Genomic DNA, 12,724 nt, shown 5'->3' with positions numbered 1-12,724 from the left:
ATTCATAATCTTCTCCCTGCCTACTCTTCCCCGTAGTCATGCTGACTTCATCATCTAGTTCCTTACAGGCTTTAGTTACTAACTCCTTCCTGTCCACTAACCTCCTCACTTGGTTCCCATCCCCCTGCCACATTAGTTTAAACCCTCCCCAACAGCGTTAGCAAAAGCACCCCCAAGGACAATGGTGCCAGTCAAGCCCAGGTGTAGACCATTCAATTTGTAATAGTCCCACCTCCTCCAGAGATGATTACTTTTGAAATAGTATCTGAAGCAAGAAACATAAAGTATTACAATTGTGATGAATCTATTACCATCAGGTACAGGGAGTGAAGAATGTAAGACCATAGGAAATAGGAGGAGGAATGGGATACCCAGCCTCCTAAGCCATTATATAAGACTGTGGCTGATCTGCTGCAGACCTCAACTCAAACAATAAGAGGATGCCATTTATGACAAGGCCAAAACAGTTTGTAGTACGGTTGCAAAGGTGATCTTACAGAGGTTTATAAAATCAGAGGGCGAACAGCCAAGGTCTTTTCCCCAGGCTAGAGGAGTCGAAAATAAAAGGACATAGGTTTAAGGTGAGAGAGGAAAGATTTAAAATGGACCTGAGGGCCAACATTTTCATGCAGAGGGTGGTGCATGTGTGGAAAGAGCTGCCAGAGGAGGTGGTGGAGGTGATATTATTACAACATTTACAAGGTATCTGGATGGATATGGGAATAGGGAAGGTTACAGAGATAGAACACAGAACATTAAAGCACAATCTCAGGCCCTTCGGCCCTTGATGATGCACTGACCTTTGGAACCAATATGAAGCCTATCTAACCTACACTATTCTATTCTTGTCCAGACAGGCAAAAGTGAGGAGTGCAGATGCAGGAGATTAGAGTCAAGAGTGTGGTGCTGGAAAAGCACAGCAGGTCAGACAGCATCTAAGAAGCAGGAAAATCGATGTTTTGGGCAAAGTTCTTTCATCAGAAATGACGCTGTGAGCCAAGTGGGTGGTGAGATAAATTGGGGGGTTGGGGGTGGGCGGTGGGGGGCTGGGAGTAAGGTAGCTGAGAGTGCGATAGGTAAATGAAGGTGGGGGTAAAGGTGATAGGTCAGAGGAGAGGGTGTAGTGGATCAGTTGGAAGGAAGATGGACAGGTAGGACAGGTCATGAGAGCAGTGCCGAGTTGGAAGGTTGGAACTGGGATAAGTTAGAGGGAGGGGAAATGAGGAAACTGGTGAAATTCCCATCGATGTCGTGGGGTTGGAAGGTCCTGAGGCGGACGATGAGATGTTCTTCTTCCAGGTGTCGGGTGGTTCCGGTTTGGCAATGGAGGAGGCCCAGGACCTGCATGTCCTTGGTGGAGTGGGAGGGGGAGTTGAAGTGTTTGGCCACAGGGCGGTGGGGTTGGTTGGTGTGGGTGTCCTGGAGATGTTCCCTGAAGCGCTCTGCGTGTAGGCAACGGATACAGTAAATAACACGTGTGAAAGTGCAGGTGAAACTTTGATGGATGTGGAAGGCTCCTTTGGGGCCTTGGACGGAGGTAGGGGGGGAGGTGATCCACAGGTTTTGCAATTCCTGCGGTGGCAGGGGAAGGTGCCAGGAGGGAAGGGTGGGTTAGTGGGGGGGCATGGACCTAACAATGGAGTTATGGAAAGCGAATAGGGGTGGGGAAAGAACTTTATCCCTGGTGTTGGGGTCCGTTTGTAGGTGGCAGAAAAGGCAGAGGATGATGCAATGTATCTAGAGGTTGATGGGGTGGAAGGTGAGGACCGGGAGGGTTCGGTCCTTGTTGCGGTGGGAGGGGTTGGGTTTGAGGGCGGAGGTGTGGGAAGTGGATGAGATGCATTGGAGGGCATCATCGATCACGTGGGAGGGGAATTTGCAGTCTTTAAAGAAAGAGGCCATTTAGTGTGTTCTGTGGTGGGACTGGTCCTCCTGGCAGCAGGAATTGGGAATAAGGGATAGCATTTCTACAGGACACAGGGCGGAGGAGGTGTAATCCAGGTAGCTGTGGGAGGTTGTGGTTTTGTAAAAGATGTCAGTGTTGAGTCGGTCACCATTGATGAAGATGGAGAGGTCCAGGAAGGGGAGGGAGGTGTCTGAGATGGTCCAGGTGAATTTAAAATCAAGGTACAATGTGTTGGTGAAGTTGATAAACTATTCCAACCTACTCATAGGAGCATAAGGTGGTACTGATGCAGTCATCAATCTAGTGGAGGAAAAGGTGGGGATTGGTGCCACTGTAACTATGGAAGATGGACTGTTCCACATAGCTGACAAAGAGATAGGCATGGTTGGGGCCCATACAGGTGCCCAGGCTACCCCTTTTGTCTAGAGGAAATGGGAGGATTGGAAAGAGAAATTGTTAAGGGTGAGGACCAGTTCAGCCAAACAAATAAGAGTGTCGGTGGAAGAATACTGGTGGGGACGTCAGAAGAGGACGTAACAGAGGGCTTAGAGGCCCTGGCCATGGAAGATGGAGGTGTAGAGGGATTGGATGTCCATGGTGAGGCTGAGGCATTGAGGGCCATGGAAACGGAAGTGTTGAAGGAAATGAAGGGCTTGGTGGTGTCCCAAATGTATGTGGGAAGTTCCTGGACCAGGGGGAATAAGACAGTATCGAAATAGGTGGAGATGAGTTTGGTGGGGCTGAGACAATGGGTTAGCCAGGGTGGTCAGGCTTGTGGATCTTGGATAGGAGGTAGAATTGGTCAGTGCGAGTTTCCCAAACTATGATGTTGGAAGCTGTAGGTAGGAGATCCCCTGAGGTGGTGAGGTTATGGATAGTCTGGGAGATGATGGTTTGGTGGTGGAATTTGAGGTCGTGGTCAAGGGGGTGGTAGAAGAAGGTGTCTGTGAGTTGGTTCATTTCTTTGGCAGTGTAGAAGTCAGTGCACCGATGCATACCCCTGTATCCCCCGCCATTTCCACTTCACCACCTACAAACAGACCCCACTACCAGAGATATATTTCCCTCCCCACCCCTATCCCCTTTCCATAAAGACCGTTCCCTCAGCGAATCCCTTGTCAGTTCCACGCCTCCCAACAACCCGCCCTCCCGTCCTGGCACCTTCCCCTGCCACCGCAGGAATTGAAAAACATGTGGCCACATCTCCCCCCTCACTTCCATCCAAGGCCCCAAAGTAGCCTTCCACATTTATCAAAGTTTTACCTGCACTTCCACATGTCATTTACTGTATCATTTGCTCCCGATGCGGTTTCCTCTATATTGGAGAAACCGGGCACATACTCGCAGAGTGCTTCAGAGAACATCTCTGGGACACCCGAACCAACCAAACCCACCACCGCGTGGCCAAACACTTCAACTCCCCCTCCCACTCATGCAGGTCCTGGGCCTCCTCCATCACCGCTTCCTAACCACCCGGTGCCAGGAGGAAGAACACCTCATCTTCCACCTTGGGACCCTCCAACCACATGACATCAATATGGATTTCACCAGTTTCCTCATTTCCCCTCCCTCCATCTTATCCCAGTTCCTACATTCCAACTCAATACTGCCCTCATGACCTGTCCTACCTGTCCATCTTCCTTCCAACCTATCCACTCCTTCTCCTCTCTGACCTATCAACTTCATTCACCTAACACACTCTCAGCTACCTCCTCCCCCGTGCCAATTTATCTCGCCACCCCTCGGCTCACAGCCTCATTCCTGATGAAGGCTTTTGCCTGAATCATCAATTCTCCTGCTCCTCGGTTGCTGCCTGACCAACTGTGCATTTCCAGCACCACAGTCTCATCCATATGCCTATCCAATGACCATTTAAATGCCCTTAAAGTTGGTGAATCTACTACTGTTGCAAGCAGTGTGTTCCTCACCCCTACTACTCTCTGAGTAAAGAAACTACCTCTGACATCTGTCCTATATCTATCACCCCTCAATTTAAAGCTATGTCCCCTCGTGCTAGCTATCACCATACATAGAAAAAGGCTCTCACTGTCCTACCTATCTAACCCTTTGATCATCTTATATGTCTCAATTAAGTCACCTCTCAACCTTGTTCTCTCTAATAAAAACAGCCTCAAGTCCCTCAGCCTTTCCTTGTAAGAGCTTCCCTCCATACCAGGCAACATCCTAGTAAATCTCCCTGAACCCTTTCCAAAACTTTCACACTCTTCCTGAAATGTGGTGACCAGAACTGTATACAATACTCCAAGTGCAGCCACACTAGAGTTTTGTTGCAGCATGATCTCATGGTTCCGAAACTCAGTCCCTCTACCAATAAAAGCTAACACACCATATGCCTTCTTAACAACCCTATCAACCTGGGTGGCAACTTTCAGGGATCTATGTACATGGACACCGAGATGTCTCTGCTCATCTACACTACCAAGAATCTTACCATTGGCCCAGTACTCTGCATTCCTGTTACTCCTTCCAAAGTGAATACCCTCACACTTTTTCACATGAAACTCCATTTGGAACCTCTCAGCCCAGCTCTGCAACTTATCTATGTCTCTCTGTAACCTACAACATCCTTCGTCACTATCCACAACTCTACCAACCTTATGTCATTGGCAATTTTACTAACCCATCCTTCTATGCTCTCATCCAGGTCATTTATAAAAATGATAAAAGCAGTGGGCCCAAAACTGATCTTTGCAGTACCCCGCTAGTAACTGAACTCCAGAATGAATATTTTCCATTAACTACCACACTCTGTCTTCTTTCAGCTAGCTAATTTCTGATCCAAACCAATAAATCTCACTCAATCCCATACCTCTATATTTTTACAAGAGCCTACCGTGGGGAACCTTATCAAACACCTTACTGAAATCCATATACACCACATCAACTGCTATCCCTCATCCACCTGCTTGGTCACCTTCTCATAGAATTGAGCCAAAAGCTGGCAAATGGGACTACAATCAGGTTAGGATATCTGGTAAGCATGGACAAATTAGATTGAAGGCTAAAGTGAGTACTGCAGATGCTGGAGATTAGAGTCAAGAGTGTGGTGCTGGAAAAGCACAGCAGATCAGGCTGTGGAGCAGGAGAATCGATGTTTTGGACAAAAGCCCATGAGACTGAAGGGTCCGTTTCTATGCTGTCTGACTCTGAGTCTAAGTGCAAATGCGGCAAAGACAGATGGGTGAAGATAAAATATAGATCAAACAAATACGTGAAGAGAAATGCAGACTTGAAAGGCTGGATTGTCTTCCCCCATTCCTATTTCTAGAGCCCATTGTCAATTTTATATTGGCCACGCTGAGCCTTGCAATTTTGAATTGGCATTGATGTGGTGGACAAGAAAGAATGTTGATGATTCAGGACTGAAAACCCCTAACAATCCTTGCTGAGCATTGACTTTAGCACAGGAGGTATTTGTGGCAATCTCTTTGTTTTCTGCTCTTGTCATCCTTCATCAATAACTTCCTGTTGTTAGTGACAGCTTTCCACAGCTGCTTCCTTCAGTTTCATGATTCCACAATCACAAAAACTTGTATTTATATAGCACCTTTAACATCATAAACAATTGCCAAATGCTTCACAGGAGAGCAGACGAACAAAACTTTGATACTGAGCCACATTAGGAAATTACAGGGTTGATAATCGCAGTGGGGCCTCCTATTCCATTGTCTGTATGTGTTGCTTATACTATTGCTCACAGATTTGAAGTTATCACTCCCTCTCCCACCAACACTGACTACCAGAAGTGTGTACTGTCTACAAGATGTATTTATATAAATTTACTGATGATCCTCAGACAGCACCTTCCAAACCCACACAGGACAACAGCGGCAGATACATGGGAACACCACGCCCTGCAAGTTCCCCTCCAAGCCACTCGCCATCCTGACTTGGAAATATATTGCCGTTCCTTCACTGTCACTGGGTCAAAATCCTAGAACAAAGGGCATTGTGGGTCAACCCGCAACACATAGACCATAGCAGTTCAAGAATGCGTCTCAACCACCTTCTCAAGGGGGCAACTAGGGACGGGCAATAAATGCTGGCCCAGTCAGCAGTGCTTGCACCCAGGGATTGAATTTTTAAATATTTTGTTTCAGGATAGGGATCTACAGATCTGATGTAGTAGAGGAAAAGCAATTTGTGATCTAAGAAAGAGAGGCTGTCTTAACCACAATGTAGTTTGTTGCAAGGTAGCAACTAGATACAAGGAACACAAATATAATGGACAAAGAAAGAGTTCCAGCACAGACAGGATAATGAGGCAGATGTTAGAATAAAAGGCAGACTCTCAAAGGTAACATCTGGACTATTACCTGAGCTATGTGAATTGGCACAGGGTAAATAAGATTGGAGAAGTGAGGGGATCTGATTGAAACTTACAGAATACTGAGTGGTGTGGATAGACTGGACATGGAGAAGATGTTTCCATGAGTAGGAGAGACAAGAGCCCAAGCCACTGCCTCAGAGTGAAGGGACAACCCTTTAGAACTGAAATGAGGAGGGATTTCTCCAGCCAGAGGGTGGTGACTCAGTGGAACTCATTGCCACAGAGGACCATAGAGGCCAAGTCATTGAGTGTGCTTAAGACAGAGATAGATAGGTTGTTGATTAGTAAGGGAATCAAAGGTTATTGGGAGAAGGTAGGAGAATGGGGTTAAGAAACATATCAGTCGTGATCAAATGGTAGAGTATACTCAATAGGCCAAATGGCCTCATTCTTCTCCAATATCTAGTGGCGTTCTAGTTTCTTGGCTCAAGGAGGGGTGTGATTTATAGGGGTCTCGCACCAGTACTGGGAAATTTTGACTGCATGGTTGGGATGGTCTACACCTGAACTATACTGGAGCTATTACTCTTGTAAGCTGCATAATTAAGGATGTGGAAAGGGTTTTAAATGAAATGCTGGGGGAGGCACTTAAAATTTGGCAAGATGTCGAAGAGTCAAGACAAGGCAAGAGAGATAGGTATTTGTATTGAAAATGTTAACCAACTGTGACAGGAAGGGATAGAGAAAATGCATCTAAGAGTGAATTAGCTCATAAGTTTGGAGGTTACAGCATTAAGGAAAAGACAAGCTGAAATCTCTATACCAGATGCAATTAGAATTAGATTTTACACATTAATCTCTTATGTGGGATTTTGTCAGAAGCTTTCTGAAAGTCCAAATGAGCTATACTCAATGTCTTCCACCGATCAACCTTGCTAGTTACATTCTCGGAGGATTCCAGGAAATTTGTCAAGCCTGATTTCCGTTTTGGGATTAAGAAAATGACAAGCTGAAATCTCTATACCAGATGCAAGGATCTGAACGTGGAAACAGCCATTATTAAGAATGATCCAATTGTCATCACACAGGCATGGCTACAGGGGCCTGAATATTTCAGGGTTCTAGGCATTTATGAAGGGCAGAAAAAGGCGAAAAAGGTTGAGGGGTGGGTTTGTTGATTAATCATACTCTCAACATAATAGAGAGGAGGACTTAAATCTAGGAAACTAGGTCGTAGAAGTAGTTTGGGTAGAGATGAGAAACGATAAAGGCATGGATCACTTGTGGGTGTGGTGTGCAGGCCCCATATCAGTAACCACATTGTAAAATGGTGAATAAAGGAAGGAACAAGTGAAGCTTGGCAAGAAGGCTCGGTGATCAGCATGGAGTGTTACAATCTACATATAGACGAGAAAAGAGTATGAAAGAAAGCTAGCTAGAATTACAAAAACATAGACTAAGAGTTTCAATGTATGATTAAAAGAAAAAGAGTTAACAAAGTGAACTTTGGACTTACAGAAAGTTAGTCTGGGATATTACTAATGGAAATACGGAGATAACGGGTTTTCATAAGTTTTCATTATAGACATTATAATTAACATGAAAATATAGATGATAGGAGCAGGAGTTGGCCAGTTGGCCCCTCAAATCTCCACCACCTTTCATCTTGATCATGGCCGATCATGGAGCTCAATATCCTAATTCTGCCCTCCGCCATATCCCTTGATCCCTTCAGCCATCCTTCAGCTCCTTCTTGAAAACACAAAACGTTTGACCTCAATCATTTTCTGTGGCAGAGAATTCCACAGGTTCACCACTCTGTGGGTGAAGAAATTCCTCATCTCGGTCCTAAATGGCTCACCCCTTAACCATAAACAACGACTCCTGGATCTATTGGGAACACCCTTTCTGTTTGGTCCTGTTAGAATCTGATAGGTTTCTATGAGACAACCCCTCATTCTTCAAAACTACAGGGAATATAATCCTAATCAACTCAATCTCTCTTCTGTGGCAGTCCTGCCGTTCCACGAATCAATTTGGGATGCACTCCCTCTATGGCAAGAACATCCTTCCTCAGATAAGGAGATCAAAACTGCACACAGTATCCTAGGTGTATCCTTACCAAGGCCCTGTATAATTGCAGTAAGATACCCTTGATCTTGTACTCGAATCCTCTCGCTATGAAGGCCCACTTACAGTTTGCCTTCTTTACTGCCTGTTACACCTGTGCGCTTTCTTTCAGTGACTGATGCACAATTTACAGCCATTCAAATAATAATCTGCCTTCCCAGTTTTGATCTGAAAGTGGATAACTTTACTTTTATCCACATTATGGTGCATCCAGCATATATTTGCCTACTCACTCAGCCTGTGTGAGTCACACTGCAACATCTCTGCATCCTCCTCACAGCTCACCCTCCCACCCAGCTTTGTGTCATCTGAAAACTTGGAGATATTGCATTTAGTTCCCTCATCTAAATCATTCCCATATATTGTGAATAGCTGGGGTCCAAGCACCTGTCCCTGCGGCACCTCACATTCAGAAATGACCCATTTTCTCCTATTCTTTGTTTCCTGTCTGCTATCCAATTTTCTATCCAACTCAACACACTGCCCCTAATTCCATGCACTTTAATTTTAGACATTAATCTCTTAGGTCGGACTTTGTCAAAAGCTTCCTGAAAGTCCTAATGAACTACATTCAATGGTTTCCACTGATCAACCCTCAGAGAGTTCCAGTAAATTTGTCAAGTATGATTTCCGTTTTGGAAATCCATGCTGATTGTGTCTGATTCCACCACTGCTTTCTAAGTGCTGAGCTATAAAATCCCTGATAATTGTCTCCAGTATCTTCCCTGCTACCAACATCAGACTCACTAGTCTATAATTGTCTCTACCTCTCTTTTTCAACAACGGGATTACATTAGATACCATCCAATCTCTAAGAACTGTACCAGAGTCTAAAGAACCTTGGAAGATGACTACCAATGTATTTGTTATTTCTAGGGTCACTTCCTTTAGTACTTGGGGATTGAATTACCAGACCCTAGTGATTGATCAGCCTTCAGTTCCATCAATTTCTCCAACACCATTTCTCTACTAAGATAGATTTGCTTCAGTCCCTCCCTGTCACTAAACCCTGTGTTCCACAACATTTCTGGTTCATTATTCATGGCTTCGTTTGTGAAGACAGAAACATCTCAGAAATAAGTTTATGTCAAGACATGGAAGGGAGGGAGAAACTCAAGATAAACGGAGCGACTAGAGATGTAGGACTGGGAAGATTAGGAACTCTTGAAGAAGGTCGGGTAAGTGTAGAATTTTTAAGGAAAGACTGTCCTCAATAGGCACTAATAGACTGAGCTGTGTGCTTGTCGACATATATTGGCTCCTGATCCAGGAGAGTTTGACATTTTCAAACTTTCTTCCAAGCACTTCCATATGCCCACATCCAACCCCACTCCCCATCCCTTTACCACTGTAATCTCCTCCAGACAATAGCACCCAAGATGCTCCTTGCTTCTCCAATCTTGGCCTCTTGACCACCCCACATTGTCATCATCCCATCAATGGCATCCACTGACTCAGTCAGGAATTCCATCACTAAACCTCTCCAATTTTTAAGATGTTCCTTAATTCCGACAAGAGAAAGCTCCTTCATCACAATAGTGCAATGCGACTGTTTCCTGATGGGACCTCAGGTTTAATGTCTCATGCAAATCCAATGGTCCTGCACTCCCTCAGCTAGTTGCATGGGGTACTCCCACTCTGACGTCTCATATTTCTTCACTGACACTGCGACGATCAGACTAGATTATATGCTCAAATCCCTGGGGTTGAGAATTGAACTGACAACCTTCTGACAACCTGGCTGGACGATCGCTTTCTAGCCCAGGGGACAGTAAAGAGGTCACACTTGGGACCTTCTCATTCTGTTTGGCTCAACATGGTCTCTCCAACAAGCCCTTGAGGGGTGCAGTTAAATTCTCTTTCTTTCAGTTAAATGCAATGATCTCTGTATTTTTGTTAAACTCCCACCCGAGTGGTGGAAGTTCACACTGACATCCTCTCTCTCCAGCTGTCTGTTTCAGGACTGAGCAGATATGAACTCCTGATTTGCAAGATACCCCAGGGGGCATGGACATCAGTTGCAACTGATGTATGCTGCTTTGGAAATTATTGTCAATTCACAGTCTCAGATTCCTTTCAGCTGAACCAGTGTGGATGTAGCACTGCTTTGTCAATAGATACTCAGTCCCATTGTCCACTCTGCATTTTTAATAGCAACTGTGTCACATTGTTGAAGTCCATCATCTTAAACATACACTCCAACCTTCACTACAGCAGCTGAAGGTGGGAGTTCATGTTTATTTGACAAAGGCTTCCTGAACAGTAAGAACCCATACCTTCCATCAGCTACGAAGACATAGTCAACAATCTCTTGAGAACAGGTCCATCTCCAAGCTTCCTGCTTTATCTTGCGCCTACTGCAGCTGGAGCACATTGAGAATCCAGCCTGAACAATCTCTAGGCTGTTGGTGTCTCAACATTGAAGCTGTTTCTCTGAATCTCTACATCAGGTTCAAACATACGCAGAGAATGTTAGAGGAACTCAGCAGGTCCAAGAGCATCTGTGGAGAGAGAAAGCAGAGTTAAGGCTATGATTCATTATCAGAACTCAGAATTTCAGAACCGTTCTGAACAAGAGTCATATCAGACCTGAAACATTAACTCAGTTTCTCTCTGTACAGATGCTACCAACCCTGCTGAGTTTTTCTAGCATTCTCTGTGTTCTTGGTTCAGATTTCCAACATTTTGCTTTCGTCTAAGTCAGAACTGAGCTCCTTGTATTGGCTGTTCCTTCACTGCAGTTCATCAGTCTGGAACTCAATACTTAGTAGCACCTTGAGAGCACCTGCACCACCACACAATATTACAGTGCAAGAGGAAGATATATCAGCAGTTTCCCAAATACAACAGAGGGATGGACCATAAATGGGTCAAGAAGAGTATCTCCAAGTAGAGTATAAAATGAATGAAACATTCAGTGGGGACAAACTGCTGAGTGTAGTGGTGCACTGAACTGTCTAGGACATGATTAAAAATACAATGAGGAAGTTAGAAGTAAGAAGGGAAGTCAAGATGGAAGATATCAAAGGATAATGAAGTTGTATGTTATCAGCAAGGGTCATTGAACCAGGGTTCAAGAGACAATTGCACATGTTTTTGGAACAGGGTGAAATTGAGGGATTTGACTGCAAGATGGGTTTGATTTATCAAAGAATGCCTGTGTTCATTCGGTCAATATTCCATTTCCAGATTACCCTTTTGCTCATTCTTATGTCAATATTATTCAACTTTTTTTTAACTAGATAATGTCCTCAACAACAGGCTTTTTTTAAAAAATTCACTAAAGAGCTATTCCTATCTCTGTTTTCATTCTGAATCATTTTGTTTCAAATGGGAGAGCAGGTGGTATCAGGGATTCACTTGGGGATAGTTACTGGTTCAAGTTTAGGGACACAGCTTCAGGTCAAAGGGAACCAACTAGTGAGGGTGAAGAGTGCACTTTCTTTGAGATTAACTCTGCTCCGACTTAGTCCCCTTTAGTGAGTTCTTTTTCTGTATAAAAGAGAAACTGAAAACATATGGGGAAAACAGATGAGAATGATCATTTATTTGAATTGGCTTTAGTACACCCACAGTGTGACCAGTTCATGTCGCAGGCAACTCCCGAAATCCATTATGTGTCATACAACGCAATTATTTAAATCACCATTTATGTCTCTGAAAAGCAAGTGGCTACTTTGGGATAATTACGTTCAATTTATCTGGTTTCCGACACACTCAGCCCTCAGCCCTGATATCACAAACGTGTTGGACAATGTCAGGAAATGACTGAATGGCAAACAGGCTGGGTCCCAGGAGCAGGAACAGAGGAACTAACAGCTCTGGAAAGCTAAGACAACACACTCAGCACCGCAACCGCACAAGTTAACTCTGGAAACTAGTGCTGTAATCTGCACTAGATATTTGTTCCTCTCAATATTCCTTATTTTTGGATGTAACCAGGACAGCAAGGGACTGAAGTGATTTAAAGAGAGGTAAGTGGATTTGATTCAGTAAGTAACAGTGCAGTCATCAACAATTGCAATTATTAGTGGGTTAGGGTGGGGCGGCATTGAGTTCAAGCGTTCCCACTATGGTGATTCAACAATGTACCAGCTTTAAATAATATGGTACCTGACCTGGGACAGTGTAGAGGGAGGTTTACTCTGTATCTAACCCCGTGCTGTCTCTGTCGTGGGAATATTTGATGGGAACAGTGTATACAAGTTTTATTTTGTATCTAAGTCTGAGCTGTCCCTGTTCTGGAACTGTTTGATGAGGACAGTTTAGAGGAAGCTTCACTCTGTATCTAACACCCGTGTCATCCCAGTCCTGGGAACATTTGATGGGAACAGTGTCGAGAGAGCTTTACGCTGTACCTAACCCTGTGCTGTCCCTGCCCTAGGAGCTTTTTGATA

The 12,724-nt window shown here is 44.6% G+C and overlaps 1 protein-coding gene across 1 annotated transcript in view; it reads left to right on the top strand.

Moving 5' to 3' along the window:
- The first annotated feature begins 12,112 nt into the window (after positions 1–12,112).
- The window catches only part of LOC122558217 (cadherin-5-like), a 63,650-nt gene continuing 63,038 nt past the window's right edge, over positions 12,113–12,724 (top strand). The window contains exon 1 of the mRNA XM_043706545.2: positions 12,113–12,301. The gene's annotated coding sequence lies outside the window, so the exon portion shown is untranslated. The remainder of the gene's footprint in view (positions 12,302–12,724) is intronic.

The sequence above is a fragment of the Chiloscyllium plagiosum genome, unplaced genomic scaffold (assembly GCF_037043375.1).
Source record: "Chiloscyllium plagiosum isolate Xiang-an unplaced genomic scaffold, Cpla_swu_hap1 HiC_scaffold_17, whole genome shotgun sequence".
In the NCBI taxonomy this organism is placed as follows: domain Eukaryota; kingdom Metazoa; phylum Chordata; class Chondrichthyes; order Orectolobiformes; family Hemiscylliidae; genus Chiloscyllium; species Chiloscyllium plagiosum.
The sequence above is the reverse complement of the archived record's forward strand: the minus strand, read 5'-3'. Positions and strand labels throughout refer to the sequence as shown.